Below are 21,523 nucleotides of genomic sequence, written 5' to 3' on the forward strand. Positions count from 1 at the left end.
CTCAGATATGACAAGGATTGTGGAATTACCAGACTAGGCATTAAAATAACTATGATAAATATGTTAAGGGATCTATTGGAAAAAATACAACATGCAAAAACAGATGAGTGATGCAGAGAGATAGGAACTTTAAGACAGAATTTAAAAGAAATGCTAAAAATAAAAAACATTGTTAACAGAAATGGAGAATGTCTATGACAAGCTCTTAAGTAGATTGGACAAGATAAGGGAAGAATCAGTGAACTTAATGGTAAGTCAATAGAAACTTCCCAAACTGAATTGCAAAGGGACAAAAATAAAGAAAAAATACAGTGTGGAATATGTAAGACCTGCAGGACAATATCTAATGGAAAGCATCGAATGGACAATATCAAACATATGCATATATGGAATACCAGAAGGAGACAGGCATAAAACTTTTCAGAAATAACAACAGAAACAAAACCACAGACCTAGAAAGTGCAGAGAACACTAAGCAGATAAAAACACCAAAACTGCTACATGTAGGCATATCATAGTAAAATTGTGGGGGTGGGGGGGGGGATGGGGAAAAAACTTAAAAGAAGCCAAACTGGTTGGGGAGAGGGGAACCTACATCGCTTATATAGGAAAAAGGCTAATAATTACAGCAAGCTTCTCATCAGAAAGCACAAAAGCAAGAAGAAGGTGGACTAGAACATTTAAAGTGTTAAAAAAGGAAAACAAGCTGGAATTCTATACCCAATAAAATTATTGTTCAAAGTGAAGGAGTACCACTAAACATCTATTCTAGTGGCAAAAATCTGTTACACTGGCTACACCAAACGCTGGTAAGGATATGGAGCAAGAGGATTCATTACTAATGAGAATGCAAAATGGTACAGTCATGTCAGAAAACAGTTTGGCAGTTTCTTATGAAACTAAACATATTCTTACCATCTGATCCAGCAATCATATTTCCTGATATGTACCCAAATAAGTTTAAAACTTATGACCACACAAATACCTGCAAATGGGCATTTATAGCAACTTTAGGTATAAGTGAGAACACATTGAAACAAAAAGATGTCCTTCAGTAGGTAAATGGATAAATAAGCTGTGGTACATCCAGACAATGGGATATTATTCAGCATTAAAAAAGTGTGCTATCAAGCAATGAAAAGACAGAGAGGAACCTCACATTCATATTACTATGAACAGTTGCTTAGTTGTGTCCGACTCTTTGTGACCCCATGGACCACAGCACACCAGGCTCCCCTGTCCATCACCAACTCCCAGAGTTTACCCAAACTCATGTCCACTGAGTCGGTGATGCCATCCAACCATCTCATCCTCTGTCGTCCCCTTCTTCTCCTGCCTTCAATCTTTCCCAGCATCAGGGTCTTTTCAAATGAGTCAGCTCTTTGCATCAGGTGGCCAAAGTACTGGAGTTTCAGCTTCAGCATCAGTCCTTCCAACGAACACTCAGGACTGATCTCCTTTAGGATGGACTGGTTGGATCTCCTTGTAGTCCAAGGGACTCTCAAGAGTCTTCTCCAATGCATATTACAAAGTGAAAGAAGCCAAACTGAAATAGTTACATACTGTATGATTCCAATTACATGTCATTCAGGAAAAGGTAAAACTATGGAACCAATAAAAGATATATCAGGGGTTAGAGGGGAGAGAAGGATGAACAGGCAAAGCACGGTGGTTTTTAGAGCAATAATATTATTGTATATTTGTCAAAAACCACAGACAATACAAAATTATGAGTGAATGCTAGTGTGAAGCCACTATGGTGGACAGTATGGAGCTTCCTTACAAAATTAAAAGTAGAGTTACCGTATGACCCACCAATCCCAATTCTGGGGATATATACAGAAAAGATGAAAACCTTAATTCAAAAAGATACATGCACCCCGATGTTCATAGCAGCACTATTTATAATAGCCATGATATGTAAGCAACCTAAATATCCACTGACAGATGAATGGATAAAGAAGATGCGGTGTGTGTGTATGTGTAATGAAGTACTGCTGCTGCTGCTGCTGCTAAGTCACTTCAGTCGTGTCCGACCCTGTGCGACCCCATAGACGGAAGCCCACTAGGCTCCCCTGTCCCTGGGATTCTCCAGGCAATAACACTGGAGTGGGTTGCCATTTACTTCTCCAATGCATGAAAGGGAAAAGTGAAAGGGAAGTCGCTCAGTTGTGTCCGACTCAGTGACCCCATGGACTGCAGCCCACCAGGCCCCTCCGTCCATGGGATTTTCCAGGCAAGAATACTGGAGTGGGGTGCCATTGCCTTCTCCAATGAAGTACTACTCAGCCATAAAAAAGAATTAAATAATGCCATTTGGAGAAGCATGCATGGACCTAGAGATTATCGTATGTGAAATAAGTTAGAGAAAGACAAATATTACATGATACTACTTAATGTGGACTCTTAAAAATTATAGAAATGAATTTATTTACAAAACAGAAAAAGTTTAATAGACATAGGAAAAAAAAAACATGGTACCAAAGAGGAAAAAAGGGGAGGGAAGGGTAAATTAGGAATTTGAGATTAACAGATATACACTACTATATATAAAATAGGTAAACAATAAGGACCTACTGTATAGCATAGGGAACTATATCCAGTATCTTGTGATAATCTATAATGGAAAAGAATCTAAGAAAAGATATACACAGAAATCAATAACAGAAAGAGCTGGGGAATCTCAAAATATTTGGAGATTAAATAACATACATATATAACATGTGGCTAAAAGAAAAAGTTTCAGGATAAAATTAATCATATTTTGAGCTAAAAAAATAAATAAAATATAGTTATCCAAGCTTGTGGGATGCAGAGAAAGCAGAGTTTAGAGGGAAATTTATAGCACCAAATGCATATAATGGCTTCCTTGGTGGCTCAGTGGTAAAGAATCTGCCTGCCAATGCAGGATATGCAGGTTAAATCCCTGGGTCAGAAAGATCCCCTGGAGATGGAAATGGTAATTCATTCCAGTATACTTGCCTGAGAAAGCCCATGGATGGAGGAGCCTGGTGGGCTACAGTCCATAGGGTTTTAAAGAGTCAGACATGACTTAGTGACTAAAGAAAATGCATATAACATAAAAGAAAAATATCTAAACTCAACAATCTGAGTTTCCATTTCAGTAAACTAGAAAAGAACAACTTAAGCCAAAAGCAATAAGAAGGAACAAAATTTAAAGCAGAAATCAATGAAAGTGAAAACAGGAAGTCAATAAAGGAAAAAACCCAATTAACATCAAAAGTTGGTTCTTTGAGAACATCAGTTTGAAAATTGATAAATCTCTTATCAGGCTACCCAAGGGAAAAAGAAGACACACATTGCTAATGTTTAAACCAAAAGAGGGGCCACAACTGCTGATCTCACAGACATTAAACAGATAACTAAGTAATAGTATAAATCACTCTGACCAAAAATTTGATACTTTAAATGAATTGTCTTTCAATTCCTTGAAAGACACAAACTATCAAAACTCACACAAGGAGAAGGTAATATGAATAGACTTAAATGTATTAAGGAATAGACATAAATGTATTAATGAATACACTTAAATGTATTAATAGTTCATAACCTTTGAAAAAATCAATAGCTCATAACCTTTCAAAAAATAAAGCATTGGCCTCAATTTCACTGGAAATTTTTGATGAAAAAGTGATTTTCATTTGATATTCATTTGACATTCATTTGATATTCAAGTGATAACATTTGAAGAAAAAGTGATATTCATTCTCCACAATATTTTCCAGAAAATATAAGCTGAGAAAACATTTCCTAACTCATCCTATAAGGCTGGAGTAACCCTAATAATGAAATCAGAAAGACATTGCAAGAAAGAAAAACTGTTCAACAATATAGCTTATTTACATATTAAAAAAACTCACCAAAAAACTAGCAAATCGAACCCAAAAATGAAAAAAAAAAAAAAAGAATTATACACTATAATGAGGTGACGTTTAGTCCAGATGTAGGTTAGTTGAACATGTGAAAATCAATCAATGTAATTCAGCACATCAACAGACTAAAAATTTTTTTTTAAATATGATCAAAAATCAAGGCTCTAGAAGGAGATTAGTACAATAAAACATATTGACTATAAATGAAAATTCAAACCTTTTTGAATGAAGGATTCCTGCTCCCTCAAAAAATAAAGGTTAAGCGATTGAAATAAAAGAGCTAGTAAATTAAAGTCAACTAAAGTGCCTTCTGATCCACTCTACACAATGATGTATGATTCCTACTTAGTGGAAGGTCAAGATCCCTCATCTAAAGTGAACCCAGCACACCACTAGAGTCACACACCTTGTAGTCCCATGAATTACGCTATCCTATCAAAATTTAGACATGACCCTTCTACATTTGAAGGCATCATTGAAGAAATTGATGGGTGCTGATGTTTCTCTGTGTGTAATAGTTGAAGACATTTTATAAAAAACACAATTCAGGTCATTATCATCAATAGTTCTTTCAGAAAACACCAAGTAACACATAGATAATTAGATTGACATACAAAGATAGTGTAGTTAGACTGATGTTACATTGTAGAGCTTGAATATTAAGGAACCTTGGGAATTTAAACCTTATTCTGAAAGCACATTCACAATCATGATTAGATTTATTCACCTTTTATAGCATTTTTCATAACTTTATATAAATATAGAAATTCAAGATTAAATATATTTCAAAGCCTCAAATCTGTATAAATTAATCGACATTTGGGATTTACTTTGCAAAGAAAGTATTTAATATTTTATGTTTGTAATTCTGGATATTACAGGGAAGTGATATGAAAAAGATATCAAGGGAAAATGGTGTTGATCATTTAGAGAAACAAAGTCAGTAGGCTGCATTAGAAAACTATGTTTAGAATTGCCCATAACTTGTTAATAATTATGATTCAGACCATTCTTAAATTTTTTTGTGTATATAAGCATTATCAACTGTTTTTGTTTAAAATGTAGATTTCACCCCTTGGATTGAGCCAAGATTCAACAATCATAAGAAGCATCACAGATGACTCTAATAAATGGTTATATCTTAGCTTGTAGTATCCAAAATGAACACTAAGAGATTCATTTATTAAGAAGGTGTTCCTGGGAGAAAACAGTAAGAGAAGGGAAAACAGAAACAGTAAAAAGAAAGCAAAGAAGTCAAGCAGGAATGGTACTTCAGGTAGTCCCAGACTAGGTCTGATCCCATGGAAAGCTCTGAAACATAAATTACACCTCAGGATCTGTCTCAGATTGAGTCAAAGATAAATTAGGGCAGTTTGAGACTGAGTGAAGATTTTCTGAATCAAGATCTTAAGATGTCTTTGGCAACTTGATAGTGAGAGATTAGAGACTACAACAAAATTTGTTCATCTATAGACCTGCTCATCTGTTAGTTCATGAAAGTGAAAGTGTTAGTCATTCAGTCACATCAGATTCTTTGCGACCCCATGGACTGTAGCCCACCAGGCTCCTCTGTCCATGGGATTCTCCAGGCAAGAATACTGGAGTGAGTAGCCATTCCCTTCTCCAGGGCATCTTTCCGACCCAGGGATTGAACCTGGGTCTCCTGCAATGCAGACAGATTCTTTACCGTCTGAACCACCAGGAAAATGGATATTAGTTCATCTTCAGAACTAAATTAGTATCCATCCTTCACCTATTCACTCATGAACATGAGTAATAAGATTGGGGGGGGTTGGAATCTATAGTTTTCATTAGCCTTCCCAGTGGAGTTTCCTCCTATTTCCCTCAGACAATTCCTATCATTTATGTGTTTTGTTGTTGTTTGTTTTTGCTTTTTTTTTGGGGGGGGGGCACCCCATGTAGCTTGCAGGATCTTAGTTTCTCACTCAACCAAGGATTGAACCCAAGGCCATGGCAGTGAAAGGGCAGAGTGCTAACCACTGAGTAGGTGCGTGTTTGTGTGCTCAGTCGTTTCAGTCGCGTCCGACTCTTTGGGACCCTATAGACCATAGCTCACCAGGCTCCTCTGTTCATGGGATTCTCCAGGCAAGAATACTAGAGTGGCTTGTCATGCCTTCCTCCAGGGGATCTTCCCAACCAAGGGATCAAACCCGTGTCTCTTTCATCTCCTGAATTGCAGACAGATTCTTTACCACTAGCACCACCTGGGAAGCCCCTAATCACTGGACCACCAGGGAAAACCCTATCATTTATGTTTTGAATCCAGCCTATAGAAGGTTAAGGAATGAGAAAGGAAGTAAAGTCTATATGCAACCTAAAGTGTGTCACTGAAACATGCTCTGTAATATCATGAATACATTTTTTCTGCAGATTTTTCAGTTCCTTTAAATTGTTAACATTATGTTTGCCAGTGTAAAGAGAAAAAAACATGTTTTCATTCCTGGCTAAAATAAAAGATAGATAGATATAGTCTCAAAGCCTAAAGAAACTCAGAAAAGCATAATGGTCTACATATAATGAAATGGAGTAAATTTAGCTTTGAATACAGACTCTTCAAATATAATCTGCACCTCATATGGTAAGTTTAGGAAGCTTAACGTCTGCGTGAACTTGCTGGACTCATGCTTGGGAAATCAAACATAAGGGAAGAAAATATTTAGAAGTACAACTTGACTTCTATACATATGTAATTAAACAGAGAATTTCCGAATAGGAGACAGTAGTGAGATATCCCAAATCAGAATATAAAAATAGGTGTAAGAATTATAATTTTAAGCATACTTCATTATGTCCTAGCTAAGCCCTGATCCTGCTGAATAGTTTCTGAAAGTCATGGAGAATAGCTATCTAAAGGTATTCAGTCTATGTTCTCCTCTAGGAGTTTTATAGTTTCTGGTCTTACGTTTAGATCTTTAATCCATTTTGAGTTTATTTTTGTGTATGGTGTTAGAAAGTGTTCTAGTTTCATTCTTTTACAAGTGGTTGACCAGATTTCCCAGCACCACTTGTTAAAGAGCTTGTCTTTAATCTATTGTATATTCTTGCCTCCTTTGTCAAAGATAAGGTGTCCATAGGTGCGTGGATTTATCTCTGGGCTTTCTATTTTGTTCCATTGATCTATATTTCTGTCTTTGTGCCAGTACCATACTGTCTTGATAACCGTGGCTTTGTAGTAGAGCCTGAAGTCAGGTAGGTTGATTCCTCCAGTTCCATTCTTCTTTCTCAAGATCACTTTGGCTATTCGAGGTTTTTTGTATTTCCATACAAATTGTGAAATTATTTGTTCTAGCTCTGTGAAGAATACTGTTGGTAGCTTGATAGGCATTGCACTGAATCTATAAATTGCTTCGGGTAGTATACTCATTTTCACTATATTAATTCTTCCGATCCATGAACATGGTATATTTCTCCATCTATTAGTGTCCTCTTTGATTTCTTTCACCAGTGTTTTATAGTTTTCTATATATAGGTCTTTAGTATCTTTAGGTACATAGGCAAAACACTCTCTGACATACATCACAGCAGGATCCTCTATGACCCACCTCCCAGAATATTGGAGATAAAAGCAAAAATAAACAAATGGGACCTAATTAACCTTAAAAGCTTCTGCACATCAAAGGAAACTATTAGCAAGGTGAAAAGACAGCCTTCAGAATGGGAGAAAATAATAGCAAATGAAGCAACTGACAAACAACTAATCTCAAAAATATACAAGCAACTCCTACAGCTCAACTCCAGAAAAATAAATGACCCAATCAAAAAATGGGCCAAAGAACTAAATAGACATTTCTCCAAAGAAGACATACAGATGGCTAACAAACACATGAAAAGATGCTCAACATCACTCATTATCAGAGAAATGCAAATCAAAACCACTATGAGGTGCCATTTCACACCAGTCAGAATGGCTGCGATCCAAAAGTCTACAAGCAATAAATGCTGGAGAGGGTGTGGAGAAAAGGGAACCCTCTTACACTGTTGGTGGGAATGCAAACTAATACAGCCACTATGGAGAACAGTGTGGAGATTCCTTAAAAAACTGGAAATAGAACTGCCTTATGATCCAGCAATCCCACTGCTAGGCATACACACTGAGGAAACCAGAAGGGAAAGAGACACGTGTACCCCAATGTTCATCACAGCACTGTTTATAATAGCCAGGACATGGAAGCAACCTAGATGCCCATCAGCAGATGAATGGATAAGAAGGCTGTGGTACATATACACAATGGAATATTACTCAGCCATTAAAAAGAATACATTTGAATCAGTTCTAATGAGGTGGATGAAACTGGAGCCTATTATACAGAGTGAAGTAAGCCAGAAGGAAAAACACCAATACAGTATACTAACGCATATATATGGAATTTAGAAAGATGATAACAATAACCCTGTGAACGAGACAGCAAAAGAGACAGTGATGTATAAAACAGTCTTATGTACTCTGTGGGAGAGGGAGAGGGTGGGAAGATTTGGGAGAATGGCATTGAAACATGTAAAATATCATGTATGAAACGAGATGCCAGTCCAGGTTTGATGCACGATACTGGACGCTTGGGGCTAGTGCACTGGGACGACCCAGAGGGATGGTATGGGGAGGGAGGAGGGAGGAGGGTTCAGGATGGGGAACACATGTATACCCGTGATGGATTCATTTTGATATTTGGCAAAACTAATACAATTATGTAAAGTTTAAAAATTAAATAAAATTTTTAAAAAAATAAAGGTATTCAGATCAAAGATTCAGGCCTTTCCTCTATGGCTGTTCTGTGGGAATGAATGAATGTGAGTGTATTTGTATATCAGTATAACTGTGTACTTGTGTGAATATTTCTACTCAAATAGCACTATAGGAATGTAAGTTTGTAACAAATACCTTGGTATTTATTAAAGTGATAATCAATTATTTTCTCAGGAAAATCTTTGTCAAAGGATCTATTTTCTCAATTTCATTTTAACTTGGCACTGGAAGAAACGGCACTTTTCAGTTAGTCAAATTTTAGTACAGCCAATCTATTAATAGAGCTCTTGAACTCATCTGCCTGAGTGTTTTCTCTCTCATTCTTTCTGCATTATCTAGAGTTTTATTTCCACAGTGAGTAATTCTATCTTACACACTCTCTATTGAAATACTGCACTGATCGCTCATCAAACAACTCTCTAATATTGACTTAATTTTCCCACTAGACAGATAACACACATGAGTTGATAGGAATCTTCTATTTCACTTGGCAATTTTATTACTTAGTGTTAACAAATATATTGCTACTCTTTGCTTTTAAAAACCACTCTATTAGAAGTTCATTTAGTAATCCTTAAGAGTTGAGTTTCCTCCAGTAAATTGATCAAATTGAGTTTGATACTGAACTGGTGAAAATCCTGAAAGTGTGTTCATTAAACCATAACTCATCCACTTCTTAATTTCTCAGAATTATTTTTTTTCTAACTCCATGATTCCCCAAAGCTGTTTTGTTGAAGGTAATTAATGTTATACGTACAAAATCCACTCAAGTTTTTTCACTCTCAAATTTTAGGCAGCATTTAACACTGATGATAGACTGGTCTAAGATTACCTTTGGATTATTTTCACTCTTTTGGTTGCAAGATATTACATTATTTAGTTTCATCTGCTACTTCTCGAATTACTGTTTCTTTACCTCTGTTGTTTTTATCCTTCCTTAAGTTTTCTCCAAATGTGAGCATGTACTGAAGTCTTAGTTCCTAACCACGGAATTACTGTTCTAAATTACCTACCCTGGTGAATTCCGTCTCATACCTTCAATTATCTTCTCTAGATATATAGACTTGACCTATCCGATCTTCAGAGCTCAAGTTTCTTAATATAAATTGCCTTATGAACATTTCTATGAATGCCCTTCAATTACCTAGTTACTTCCTCATTTTCCCTTGAACATAATGATTCTCTCAAATGAGGATGGGAAACTCATTCATTTTGCTCATCCCTTATATAATGATAAGTTACCCAAACCTGTCAACCTTTCCTCTTCATTTCTCACATACATCTGTTATTTTTTTTGTACATAGCAACTTTATTTCCAATATCTCTATTATTTTTAATTCAAACCTTCTAATTCTCAGTATTTCAGACTGAAAAATAATTTTTCAGCTAACACTGTGAACAAAAATTTAAATAATCACATTTCCCTATTCCTACATCATTCCAATCCTACCCACTCATTCCTATGGACTCAACAGTAACATCCTATTACTCTTTCCTATAAGCCATAGGACTTAGTACGCATACCAGCACTAGTTACACAGAGCTATCTTATCAGTTTGGCTTTTGTTCACACACAGCATGTATTTAAACTCTAGTGCTTCTTATAAAGAAGTACACACTACTTTATAACATGGACTCCTGCTCTACCCATAACTTTATTAGGCAGCAGTGTTAAGATTTCTTCAAGCGTGGTATCCTGAGTGATTCTTCCATATTGCAGTATCATAGTTCAATTACATAATAAATATCACATATAAAAATTAATATATGCTCATAAGCACTGTCAAGATATAATAATAGTTCTTTCATGAATATATTACTGTAGAATTTACAAGGTACCTCCCTTCAATTACCTCATTTAAACATCTCAACAAGCTCAGACGATGATATTGCTATAAATTTTTATATTTTTTCACAAATGACACTGAAATTTTTAAAAGTTAACTGACTTGCTTATTTCAAAATTCATGCCCTATGATATAAATATATCTATTCACTTCTGTGAAATACTGTAAAATAGAGAGCTATAAGGTGTTGATTAGAGTGTTTTTTTACAACTGTTTCAAATAAAGGAATGGATAAATATATTTCTAGTCAATGGATTATTTTTTTAGCAAGTAATTAAAATTAAATAGGTAAAAAAATATTTTTACACCTGTATCGTACATTGAACTAGACACACAAAGCATTCTCTCTCATGAAAATTACATTCATATGGGGAGAGTCAGAGATAAAATTAAACATATAAATAAGCAAGAAAATATCAGAATATATTAAGGTCTCTGCAAAAAGCGAAAAAAGAAAATGTGGTCATGTGATGATTTTGAAATGGTAGTTATAGAAGTATATGACACAAAAATATTAATTGCAATGGCTGCTGAGTGACATGTCAAAGTAATTATGCTAAAAATGTAAATTGAAATCCATTACAGCATTAAATACAAAGTATAATGGCTAAATAAAATATAATGCACAAAAAAAGAAGACTGGAAAAAATATCAATATGTTTATACTATTCATCCTAAGGCACTTTAATTAGAGGAATTTTTTTCTCCTCTTCTGCACAATGCTATTGCTATTGCTAAGTCACTTCAGTCATGTCCGACTCTGTGTGACCCCATAGACGGCAGCCCACCAGGCTTCCCCATCCCTGGGATTCTCCAGGCAAGAACACTGGAGTGGGTTGCCATTTCCTTCTCCAATGCATGAAAGTGAAAAGTGAAAGTGAAGTCGCTCAGTCATGTCCGACCCTCAGCGAGCCCATGGACTGCAGCCTTCCAGGCTCCATCCATGGGATTTTCCAGGCAAGAGTACTGGAGTGGGGTGCCGTTGCCTTCTCCGTCTACACAATGAGAATAATTATAATTTTGAAATAGCGTAAAAGTCAACCAGCTTGTATATGGAAGAAAAGTATTCAAACTCAAATCTTCTAGACCAGAATCTATTATTATTTATGCTACACAAAGTTTCCTATGAGGGAATGAAAACTGGTAGAAATGTGCTTATTTCATATAAAAATAGCAATAATAATATCAATAAAACAGGTTGTCACAGAATCAAAGGTATGAGCATATGAATGAAATTAACAAACAGGCACCATTTTTGCTTCAAATCTGGCAAGTTTTTCATTGTCTTAAATTTGCTAGTCTTTCAACATTTACCAAGTTTTTTAGTCAGAGCTTCATTTCATAATTTTTTAAAAATTTAAAATGAGTAAAATCTGGAAAGTGAGTGAAGTACAGCAATATTATTGTACAGTCCTATGACACATATACTGGTGATGGTATAGAACAATAACTATACTCTATCAGGTTCCTTCATGTGCTTCTAATCCCAGATACCTCTCTTCCCATTATAGACACCCTTCCCAGAAGAAGTCACTATTTTTAATTCAGTTGCAATGTATTAATTTTGCCAGCTTTTTAATTTCATAAAAAATAATATTATGCAATGTTATTTTTTGTGCTGCTTCTTTCACTCAGTTATATTTTTAATATTCAAGTATTTTAATGAAGTATTTTATTTTCATTACTATTTAACATTATACAGTGTATACCACAGCTTATTTATACATTATACTTTTAATGGGCAATTAGATTATTTCCAGTTTGGCCCTACAATGAATAAAGTTGTTAAGAAGCTGTCAGTACTTGTTTTTAGTGGATATATGTCCTCTCTTCTCTGGGATTTATATGTACATAGGAATAACAGACTTCTCAGGTGGCTCAGCCTGCCAATGCAGGACACCTGAGTTTGATCCCTGGGTAGGGAAGATCACCTGGAGGAGGAAATAGCAAGTCATTCCAGTATTCTTGCCTGGGAAATCCCATGGAGAGAGAAGACTGGCGGGCTACCGTCCATGGGGTCAGAAATAGTCCAACACGATGTAGCAACTGAAACAACAACAACAAAGAATAGAGTAGCTGAGTCATAGGATAGGTAAATATTTAGCTTTAGTCAAAACAAACAAAAAAAAACACACACTTAAAATTCTACATGCAATGAAAAAGTAGAAACTGATTTTTGTAATAACTAAATCAGTCTTGAAAATAAGGATTTCCTAGTCAAGGCTATGTTTTTTTCCAGGGGTCATGTATGGATGTGAGAGTTGGACTGTGAAGAAAGCTGAGCACTGAAGAATTGATGCTTTTGAACTGTGGTGTTGGAGAAGACTCTTGAGAGTCCCTTGGCCTTCAAGGAGATCCAACCAGTCCATTCTAAAGGAGATCAGCCCTGGGTGTTCTTTGGAAGGAATGATGCTAAAGCTGAAACTCCAGTACTTTGGCCACCTCATGTGAAGAGTTGACTCATTGGAAAAGACTCTGATGCTGGGAGGGATTGGGGGCAGGAGGAGAAGGGGACGACAGAGGATGAGATGGCTGGATGGCATCACCTACTTGATGGACATAAGTTTAAATGAACTCTGAGAGTTGGTGATGGACAGGGAGGCCTGGCATGCTGTGATTCATCGGGTCGCAAAGAGTCGGACACAACTGAGTGACTGAACTGAACTGAACTGAAGGAAGGATAAAGAAGAATCTGGCTAATCATAATCTTATACTTGTTTCACTGCTGAATTTCATATCTTTGACTTAAATAGGCAAGATTTGTTCTTTTTGCAGAAACAGTAAAGGCCATAGTCCACACTACGTCCTTCCCAGTAGAGAAAGGAATGTAAATCAAGTACACACTATGTATTCACCACTTCAAATGCATCTTCTCAAAAGCATTATTTCCCTTCACAAATAATTACAGTCTCACAAGGTAGAAGAATGGAGAGGGGCATGGCAACCCACTCCAGTATTCTTGCCTGGAGAATCCCCATGGACAGAGGAGCATGGCAGGCTAATGTCCATGAGTTTGCACAGAGTTGGACGTGACTGAAGCGACTGAGCAAGCATGTATGCAAAATAGAAGAAAATAAATATTATAGTTTTGTTTTGCTGCCAATTTCCCTTTATATTAACAGTATTTTGAAAAAATATTGTTATTATTTTAGAAATTCTTTGAATATTCTGGGTATTAACCCCTTATCTGTTATGTTATTACACACTTAATAGACTACAGTATAGTATAAACATAAATTTTATGTGTGCTGGGAAACATGCTTCATGACTTGCTATATTGCAATATTCATTCTGGAACCAAGCCCACAATGTCTGCAAAGTAAATCTATACTATATGTCCAGGTTTTCTCTATCTTCTCATGTTGTTGGGGCACTATATTCAGCTTTTCATCACTGTGGTTCATTTAACTATTTCAGGCTAAGTCTTGATGAACAATAGGAATCTAGCAATTAGTATTGAATGTCCTCTACCTTCAAGAAACTCAGTGTTCTAGAGGTGGTAGCCATGCATATGAATTTTCCTTTGGAAGGGTGAAGGAGGGACCAACTAATTTCAATTATGGGAAAACAAAAGGTGATATTTGAAACTATTCGTTCTTTTTCTCACTTTAGTTCAGTCACTCCTAGAGTACAATCCAACATTTACCTACATTTAGATAAATTAATTTAAGCATATATTATTCCTTCTTTGGAGCTGAACATTCTCCCCAAGATTCCTGTCCTTCTAGGGGTTTACTATTTTTTTTTTTTTTTTACTTCTGACTTTAAGGCCCTGATTTTACTGACATCTGAATCTTATTCTGTAATATCATACCAATATTTTCTTCTTCTCTGTACTAAATCATTAATAATTATTTACAACAGGCATTTTTGTGTGTAGCATACTTTACTAAAGGTATGAGCAGGTAGATGGAGAAGGAAATGGCAACCCCCTCCAGTATTCTTGCCTGGAGAATCCCCTGGGCAGAGGAGCCTGGCAGGCTACAGTCCATGGGGTTGCAAGAGTCAGACATGACTTAGCTACTAAACCACCACCACCACCATGAGCAGGTAGAAGAATCTTACATGGCAAGAACAGCAAGAACTGAAATTAGTTATTTATGTTCTTAAGGGCCTTTTTGGAACCACCTACTCCTCCATACACTTTCACTTTCACTTCTCCGTGCCTTGTGTGCTAAGTCACTTCAGCCGTGTCCAACTCTTTGCAATCCTATGAATTGTAGCCCACCAGGCTCCGCTGTCCATGGGATTCTCCAGGCAACAATACTGGGGTGGGTTGCCATGCCCTTTTCCAGGGGATCTTCCGACCCAGGGGTTGAACCCACATCTCTTATGTCTTCTGCATTGGCAGGCAGGTTCCTTACCAATAGCGCCACCTGGGAAGCCTCCATAGCTTAGAATTCCATAATTTCAATTGATTATCTCTTTACTTTCTCCCCGTGACCCACAAAATCTATTCACTTCTCAAGCAGAGTTTTAATTATTTTCTATTGCTGCTGCTTCTGCTGCTAAGTCACTTCACTCATGTCCAACTCTGTGCGACCCCACAGACGGCAGCCCACCAGGCTTCCCCATCCCTGGGATTCTCCAGGCAAGAACACTGGAGTGGGTTGCCATTTCCTCCTCCAACGCATGAAAGTGAAAAGTGAAAGTGAAGTCACTCAGCCGTGCCCGACTCTTAGCAACCCCATGGACTGCAGCCTACCAGGCTCCTCTGTCTGAGGGATTTTCCAGGCAAGAGTACTTTTTCTTAAACCTGGTTTCAGGACCTTATCTTCATACCTAAAAAGTTTAGTCTCTCTGCCCCTTCCCATTCAACAGCCAGCCATATTTCCTTATGTAATGCCAGCCATGGGCCCAAGACATATTTGGCTGTATTGGGCACTTGCTCACCAGTTGCGTTTAACTATGATAAAGTGAATATTACCATCAATGACTGCTTCACTGACCTCAACTACATGGTTTATATGTTCCAGTGTGATTCCACCCATGGCAAGTTCAATGGCACAGTCCAGTCTGAGAAGAGGAAGCTTGCCATCAGTGGAAAGCCCACTTTCATTTTTTAGGAGCAAGATTCTGTCAATATCAAATGGAGTGCCACTGGTACTGAGTATGTTATAGAGTCCACTGGTGTCCTCACTACTTTCAAGAAGGTTGGGGCTCACATGAAGGGTTATTCAAAAGGCTAATCATCACTGTCCCTTCTGTTGATATCCCATATTTGTGATGGGCATGAACCATAAGAAGTACAGCTCCCTCAAGATGGTCAGAAATGCCACGTGCACTACCACCTGCTTGGCACACCTGGTCAGTATCACTGTAGAGGGACTCATGACCACAGTTCATACCATCACTGCAAGCCAGAAGATCATGATGGGCCCCCAAGGGAAACTGTCCTGGGATGGATGACGAACTGCTGAGAACATCATCCCTGCTTCCACTGGCACTGCAAAGGCTTTGGGGCAAGATCGTCCTGAGCTCAATGGGAAGTTCTCTGGCATGGCCTTCCATGTCTCCATTCCCAGTGTGTCTGATGTAGATCTGACCCACTTCCTGGAGAAAGCTGCTAAATACGATGGTATCAAGAAGAGGTAAAGCAGGCACTGCAAGGCTCACTAAAGACTATTCTAGGCTATACTGAAAACCAAGTTTTCTATTGCAATTTTAGCAGTGACACCCACTCTTCCTCCCTGGATGCTGAGGCTGGCATTGCCCTTAACAGCCACCTTGTCAAGCTCATTTCCTGGTATGACAGTGAATTTGGCTACAGACAGAGTAGTGGGCCTCATGGTCCACATAGCCTCTGGGGAATAAGAGCACCCTGGATCTCCAGCCCCAGTGAGAGCGTGAGAGAGGCCCTCAGCTGTTGGGGTACTCACCTCAACTGGATCACCCCAACATACTGAGAGTATCACATCTTTCCATCCCAGAAACCCTGAAGAGGAGGGACTTAGTGAGCCTTACCTTATTATGTACCATCAATGGAAAATACCCAGCCTAAATAAGTACTTTACTTTTCTAAATAAAGACAATTCTTTCCATGAGAGAAATTCTGTTACCAACTTTTGAACTGTATATTTTTCAATCTGCTACACACGTATTTTTGTCTTGTTTACTTTTCATGTTAACCCACTGAATGATGCATTTTATCTCCATTTTATAGATTAGAAAACTGATACTGAACAAAGTTACTTGAAGTTAGACAACTACAGATCCAATAGGATCAAAATCTGATTCTGAAGGCCTGTGCTGTATGATGTGTGCATGTGTGTATATGTGTACTTCTATTTATATATCCTACCCTGCTTGATTAGGAAAAATCTCAAAGCCTAAACGTACAAAAGAAGTCACTATCATTTATCCAGAATAGCAATTGTATATAGAATTGGAGTCAATAACGAACAGAACTTTTTCCATCCCTAGAATTTACTGAAACATTCATATTCTGTTTGTTTGTATTCTTTGTTTGTCTTCTCTGTTTGTTTATATTCTTTGTTTCTGTTTCCACATATACTCCTCAAAAGGAGAGAGAGATCACTTGACAAGTATGCTCATAAAATTCTAAACTGTTACATCTAATTGAAGAGGGGTTATAAACAATTTTAAGATCTTCTCTAAGCATATTTTTCTATAAAAAATGAATACCACTAAATTTGAATACTACCCTTTAGAAAGGACTTCCCTGGTAGCTCAGACGGTTAAGCATCTGTCTACAATGAGGGAGACCTGGGTTCAATCCCTGGGTCGGGAAGATTCCCTGAAGAAGGAAACGGCAACCCACTCCAGTACTCTTGCCTAGAAAATCCCATGGATGAAGGAGCCTGGTAGTGTCACTGGCCCCTTAGTGTCACTGGAAACCATTAAAATAGCTGATACCGAAGTAGAGAAGGATAGGATAAACAAATCTTGCCACAATTAAATTGCCATTCTCTTCCTTTAATTCAGTGTAAATAGAAATCCCCAAAGCCTTCATTATACATTAAAGTATCTAAAGCAATATGTTATCTTCTGTGTTTTATGAAATACCCTATAAAAATGGTTTTGCTGATCTGGATGAAGTTCAAACTGGAATCAAGATTGCCAGGAGAAATATCAATAACCTCAGATATGCAGATGACACCATCCTTAGTGAAGGATGAAAGTGAAGAAGAACTAAAGAGCCTCTTGACAAAAGTTAAAGAGGAGAGTGAAAAAGCAGGCTTAAAACTCAACATTCATAAAAGTAAGATCATGGCATCCAGTCCCATCACTTCATGGCAAATAGATGGGGAAACAATAGAAACATTGACAGACTATTTTCTTGGGTTCCAAAATCACTGTGTATGGTGACAGTAGCCATGAAACTAAAAGATACTTGCTCCTTGAAAGAAAAGCTATGACCAAACTAGACAGCATATTAAAAAGCAGAGACATCACTTTATCGACAAAGGTCCATATAGTCAACACTATGACTTTTCCAGTAATCATGTATGGATGTGAGAGTTGGACCATAAAGAAAGCTGAGCGCTGAAGAATAGATGCTTTTGAACTGCAGTATTGGAGAAAACTCTTGAGAGTCCCTTGGACAGCAAGGATATCAAATCAGTATATCCTCAAGGAAATCAACTCTGAATATACATTGGAAGGACTGATGCTGAAGCTCCAATACTTTGGCCATCTGATGTGAAGAGCTGACTTGCTGATGTGAAGAGCTGACTTCCCTGATGCTGGGAAAGATTGAGGGTAAGAGGAGAAAGGGGCAACAGAGGCTGAGATGGCTAGAAGGCATCATAGACTCAATGGACATGAGTTTGAGCAGTCTATATGAGATGGTGAAGGACAGGGAAGCCTGGCGTGCTGCAGTCCATGGAGTTGCAAAGAGTTGCACACAACTGAGCATCTGAACAACAAAGTTCGGGATAGTCACAACATATGAGCCTCAGGGGTGTGCTGGCATAAGTCATTTTGAAGGCTGTCACCATTACCACCATTTGTAATATAGAATAATCATATTTACATTTGTTTAAGAATTAAAGCAGATACTAAATATCAGATAAAATTGGAGATGAATGCCAGCCTAAGTGTCACAAAGAAAGCATAAAATACACTGGAAAACTAGAAGAGCAACAATTTCAAAGCCAGATGACATACAAGAGAATGAAGGAATATTTCTGATTATAACAAGGAAAGGACTTTAAAATATAGGTAAAGTATCATTTCTTTATTAGACAGTATAAAGTAACTAAGCATGCATGTTTTAAAGTCAGGCAAAACTGGTTTTAAATCCAGGTTTTGCAATTAACTAGGCTGCTAAACATGGTCAAGTTATTTATCATAAATATATTTTTACTCATCTCTAAATAATATTAAATTAGGTACAGGGTTGTTATGAGAAGTGTACACATACACACACACTTTCTTAATTTCTGGCTGTAAAACTCAATAAACAGTGCTGAAATGATGATAACAAGGATGACAACAGTAACATAACACCCTCACCTTAATCCCTGTTATAGTGTAAACAGGCAGATGCTCTCCAGCACTGCTAATCAAACCTGTATAGAATCCATGTATTCTATCCCTGTAACACTATAAATAAGTAAATGAACAGGCACATCTTCCTTATTTTTCTCCAATTTTATGTTATATGAGAAGTCTTGTCATTATAAAGTTGCATTTGTCAAAATCTCTAATAAATACTATCACTGAACATGTAGGACAGAAAAGGAAAACAAAAAGTCAAATGCATTATATTTGGCAGATTTGCAGTTGGTATTTTCTCAGTTGTGCACAACCATGGCTGCAATATACAATTACCTGAGGAGATTTTTAAAAAGCCAACACCCAGGCTACTCCTGAGTTCAAGTAAATCAATTTCTGGGGGTGGGGCCCATGATCAGTAGTTTATAAACTTCAAAAATAATTCTAATTGCAATTTAGTTTGAGAACCACTGCTCTAGATCTGTCTCTATGTTAGGATCACTTGAGAATCTTTAAAATACCTTTAAGAGTTTGTAACAATAATATCAGTTACCATTTATTGCGGACCTACTATAGGCTAGACGTGATGCCATAGAATTTAAATATATTGCTGTATTTACATTTTATGATTTTACAACATGAATTTATAACACTTCTAATTTTCAATACAACCCTATGAGGTAGGTATAATTTTATAATTTTCTCTTTCAGAGACTGAATTGCATGTAGGTCTATGTATCTTCCCTGGTGGTTCAGATGGTAAAGCATCTGTCTGCAATGCAGGAGACCCAGGTTTGAGCCCTGGGTTGGGAAGATCCCCTGGAGAAGGAAATGGCAATCCACTCCAGTACTACTGCCTGGAAAATCCCATGGACAGAGGAGCCTGGTAGGCTACTGTCTATGGGGTCGCAAAGAGTCGGATGCAACTAAGCAACTTCAGTTTCAGTTTTAACTATGTATCTTATTTGTTTAATCTTCAGAACTTAGCATAGTACCTGGTGCAAAATAAATAATAAATATTTGCTGAATGAGCAAGTAAACAGAATCTTATGCCAAAAAATGTAAAAAAATTTAAGCAATTTGCATCAAACTATAGAAGTGGGATTTAAAACCATGGCCAGCTGATTCAGGTACCTATGCTTTCCATACGCTGCTACACTGCTTTTCTTGATCAAAATCAATTTTCCATGAGAGCAACAACAGTAATCACATAGGCAAATATTGAGACCATCAATGACATAATTCATGCTTTTATACCACCTCATGGGATACCAAAGTAGTCCTAAAATCCATTCCAGGTTTTATACGCACCTATGCATGCACTGTGATAAATCCAACTTTACAAGTTTGAGGACACCATAGGATTTCCTCCATCAAACCCAGCTAATGCCAATCTCTTACCTCCATGAAGTCATCCTAAAGAAATACAACTCTAATTTATCACTTTCTTTGGATTCTTAAAATAACTATCACTTTCATTGTTCATTTTTGCTATATTACATCCTACATTATGTGGTTACGTTTTGGGAACGTGCTCTGTATATTCAGTAGAATGATGAAGATCTCTAAAAGCAGGTGACAATAGCAAATACTTTGTGTCAGGGATGATTCTAAGCACCATATCCTTAGAATAACCACTTGAAGTAGGAAAGTTTAATGTAGTTAGTTATAGTTCAGTCACTCTGTCAAGTCTGACTCTTTGTAATCCCATGGACTGCAGAACACCAGGCTTCCCTGTCCATCACCAACTCCCGGAGCTTGCTCAAATTCATGTCCATCGAGTTGGTGATGCCATCCAGCCATCTCATCCTCCATCTCCCCCTTCTCCTCTTGCGCTCAGCTTTATTTATTTAAATGAATATTTAATTTGTAAATACTCATTTACAGATTACAGAAGTTATATTGAAATATAGCTATCAATATATATATATATATATTTTTATATTATAGTAATATACTTGCTTCATTTTAACACACTGGATAACAAGATCTAGTATCAGCTCTAAAATGGTAAAAATTTTGAAATAAGATGAGGTTAATTTAATTTTACTCTAGTTATAGTGAATTTTATGAGACACAAAATTACCTGTGTTGTCTATTGCTGACACTGGAGAAGGAAATGGCAACCCATTCCAGTACTCTTGTCTGGAAAATTCCATGGACAGAGGAGCCTAGTAGGCTACAGTCCATGGGGTCACAAAGAGTCAGACACGACTGAGTGACTTCACTTTCTTTCTTATTGTTGACAAATATGCATTACCAATATTGCAGTGATCTGTTGCCTGCCTTCCAAATGAAATGTTAGTTTTTAGTTAGAAGTTAAGGAAAATAGAGATGTCATTGTCTCTAAATTCACATATTATTTGAATTTAATTAACAAAAACCCAGAATATGTGGATTCCAAAACAAGATCTCCTAGCCCCGAAATATTTATTAGACATTGAAGACATAGCCGCCAATAAGGATCTGCTACTTCATTTCTTCAAATATTTATGTAGGTAAAAATCAAGTCAAAAGATGTACTATACTCTTTATTAGCTTTAAAATATATTTTGGTTGTA

The 21,523-nt window shown here is 37.0% G+C and overlaps 1 long non-coding RNA gene and 1 pseudogene across 1 annotated transcript in view; one reads left to right on the forward strand and one right to left on the reverse strand.

The window, feature by feature from the left end:
• Positions 1–10,288: 10,288 nt before the first annotated feature.
• The window catches only part of LOC147340761 (uncharacterized), a 150,112-nt gene continuing 138,877 nt past the window's right edge, over positions 10,289–21,523 (reverse strand). The window contains exon 3 of the long non-coding RNA XR_015159124.1: positions 10,289–12,548. This is a non-coding gene — a long non-coding RNA (uncharacterized LOC147340761). The remainder of the gene's footprint in view (positions 12,549–21,523) is intronic.
• Positions 15,407–16,316, forward strand: LOC147340762 (glyceraldehyde-3-phosphate dehydrogenase pseudogene; annotated as a pseudogene).

This window comes from Bos grunniens, chromosome X (genome assembly GCF_055505025.1).
Source record: "Bos grunniens cultivar Pamir isolate PY7600 chromosome X, Bosgru_T2T1.0, whole genome shotgun sequence".
NCBI classification, from domain to species: domain Eukaryota; kingdom Metazoa; phylum Chordata; class Mammalia; order Artiodactyla; family Bovidae; genus Bos; species Bos grunniens.